Genomic DNA, 3,503 nt, shown 5'->3' with positions numbered 1-3,503 from the left:
TATGATCCCAATGTTGTCTCATGCTACACATACACATGTACAGTTGAAGTCGGAAGTTTACATACACTTAGGTTGAAGTCATTAAAACTCGTATTTCAATCACTCCACAAATTTCGTGTTAACAAACTATAGTTTTGGCAAGTCGAGGACATCTACTTTGTGCATGACACAAGTAATTCTTCCAACAATTGTTTACAGATGGATTATTTCACTTATAATTCACTGTATAACAATTCCAGTGGATCAGAAGTTTACATACACTAAGTTGAGTGTTCCTCTAAACAGCTTGGGAAATTCCAGAAAATGATGTCATGGCTTTATAAGCTTCTGATAGGCTAATTGACATCATTTGAGTCAATTGGAGGTGTACCTGTGGATGTATTTCAAGTGCCTCAGTGCCTCTTTGCTCGATGTCATGGTAAATCAAAAGAAATCATCCAAGACCTCAGAAAATAAATTGTAGACCTCCACAAGTCTGATTCATCCTTGGGAGCAATTTCCAAACGCCTGAAGGTACCACGTACATCTGTACAAACAATAGCACGCAAGTATAAACACCATGGGACCACGCAGCCATCATACCGTTCAGGAAGGAGACGTCTCCTAGAGATGAACATACTTTGGTGCAAAAAGTGCAAATCAATCCCAGAACAACAGCAAAGGACCTTGTGAAGATGCTGGAGGAAAGGGGTACAAAACTATCTATTATCTACAGTAAAACAAGGCCTATATCAACATAACCTGAAAGGCTGCTGAGCAAGGAAGAAGCCACTGCTCCAAAACCACCATAAAAAGCCATACTACAGTTTGCAACTGCACATGGGGACAAGGGTCATACTTTTTGGAGAAATGTAATGATGAAACTATTAAATGAACTGTCTAAAATGTGCTAAATTCTCTGCATTTGTGCATTTGGTTTGCTAATTTTGTAGCTGGTTAGCTTCTTCAAAAATCAAGCTTCTCTTGCCGGTAACAGCAGAAAAATCCTCCTGGATCAAGAGTCTTGCTGTCTAATATTTGTTTTGTGCTTGCAGCAAACTGTTTAAATGTATGAGCTGGGATGTCTGTCCTGAAAATAGTTTAGGTCAGAGATGGCATAAAATGTTTGGAATTCGCCCATTAGCATTTTGTTAGCATTCTCTACAGGATTTTACATATACTTGTTAGCATTGCTAACCTTCAGATATCAAAGTCCCAGTGGGATTTGAAAATAGTGCCGTGTTCAGTACCAGTATCACCGAATATCCCGGTATAGCACAATCTGGATATCACCCAAGCCTAGTGCAGTTCCCCTTTTAACCTTTTGCGTGTAGGGGGCAGTATTTTTGTTTTTGGCTAAAAAATGTTCCCATTTGAAACTGCCTAATTCTCAGCCCCAGAAACTAGTATATGCATATAATTGTCAGATTAGAATAGAAAAAACTCTACAGTTTCCAAAACTGTAAAAATATTGTCTGAGTATAACAGAACTGATATTGGAGGTGAAAGCCTGAGGAAAATACAATCAGGAAGTGCCTCTTATTTGAGAACCTCTCTGTTCCTATGCATGCCTATCCTCCATTTAAAGGGATATCAAACAGATTCCTTTTTCTAAGGCTTCCCTAAGGTGTCAACAGTCTTTAGACATAGTTTCAGGCTTTTATTTTGAAAAATGAGCGTGAAGGATCACATTGCGTAAGTGGATAGGTGGGGGCTCTCAGAGTGTTTTGCGCAACTGAGTAAAGCGGCCATTGTTTCTCAGTGAAAAAGCTACACACGGTTGATATATTATCGAATATATATTTCAAAGACAACTTGAGGATTGATTATAAAAAACGTTTGACATGTTTCTGTGGACATTATCGATATTATTTGGAATATATGTCTGCGTTGTCATGACCGCTCTTTCCTGTGGATTTCTGAACATAACGCGACAAACAAACGTTGGTATTTTGGGTATAAAAATCATTTTATGGAACAAAAGGAACATTTGTTGTGTAACTGGGAGTCTCGTAAGTGAAAACATCCGAAGATCATCAAAGGTAAACATTTTTTTTGATTGCTTTTCTGACTTTTGTGACCTAGCTACTTAATACTTAGTGTACATAATGTTATGCTATGCTATCGATACATTTACACAAACGCTTGGCTTGCTGTAAAGCATAATTTCAAAATCTGAGACGACAGGTGGATTAATAAAAGGCTAAGCTGTGTTTTGCAATATTTTTTATTTAACCTTTTTTTTAAAATTTTCGGGCAAGTCAGTTAAGAACAAATTCTTATTTACAATGACGTCCTACCAAAAGGCCTCCTGCTGGGATAAAAAAAAATAGAAATATAGGATAAAACACAATTCACGACAAGAGAGACAACACAACACTACATAAACAGAGACCTAAGTCAACAACATAGCAGGGCAGCAACAAAACATGGTAGCAGCACAAAACATGGTACAAATATTATTGGGCACAAATCAGCACAAAGCGCAAGAAGGTAGCGACAACAATACATGACGCAAAGCAGCCACAACTGTCAGCTCGTTCTAGTCGGTAGCTGTAGAAAAACTGAATAGACGAGCGACCCAGGGATGTGTATGCAATCTGGTTTCTGCTCAGGTTATGGATGTGTCACTGCAACCTTAAAGGTCTTCAATGATGTCACCATTGCCCTTGATTCTAAGCAATGTTGTGCTGCTATTTTTATTGACTTGGCCAAAGCTTTTGATACAGTAGACCATTCAATTTTTGTGGGCCGGCTAATGCGTATTGGTGTCTCTGAGGGGTATTTGGCCTGGATTGGTAACTACCTCAATGAATCCAGTGTATATAGTCAAACATCAGATGTCTCAGCCACTGCCTGTCACCAAGGGAGTACCCCAAGTCTCAGTCATAGGCCCCAAGCTCTTCTCAATTTACATCACCAACATAGCTCAGGCAGTAGGAAGCTCTCTCATCCATTTATTTGCAGATGATACAGTCTTATACTCAGCTGGCCTCTCCCCAGATGTTGTGTTAAATGCTCTATAACAAAGCTTTCTTAGTGTCCAACAAGCTTTCTCTACCCTTAACCTTGTTCTGAACACCTCCAAAACAAAGGTAATTTGGTTTGGTAAGAAGAATGCCCCTCTCCCCACAAGTGTCGTTACTACCTCTGAGGGTTTAGAGCTTGAGGTTGTCCCTGCATACAAGTACTTGTGAGTATGGCTAGATGGTACACTGTCCTTCTCTCAACACATATCAAAGCTGCAGGCTAAAGTTAAATGTAGACTTTGTTTCCTCTATCGTAATCACTCCTCTTTCACCACAGCTGCCAAACTAACCCTGATTCAGATGACCATCCTACCCATGGTAGATTACGGAGACATAATTTATAGATCGGCAGATAAGGGTGCTCTCGAGCGGCTAGATGTTCTTTACCATTCAGCCATCAGATTTGCCAATTCTCCTTAAAGGACACATCACTGCACTCTATACTTCTGTGTAAACTGTCTATCTCTGTATACCCGGCACAAAACCCACTAGTTG

The sequence above is a fragment of the Oncorhynchus gorbuscha genome, linkage group LG01 (assembly GCF_021184085.1).
Source record: "Oncorhynchus gorbuscha isolate QuinsamMale2020 ecotype Even-year linkage group LG01, OgorEven_v1.0, whole genome shotgun sequence".
Lineage (NCBI taxonomy): Eukaryota > Metazoa > Chordata > Actinopteri > Salmoniformes > Salmonidae > Oncorhynchus > Oncorhynchus gorbuscha.
The sequence above is the reverse complement of the archived record's forward strand: the minus strand, read 5'-3'. Positions refer to the sequence as shown.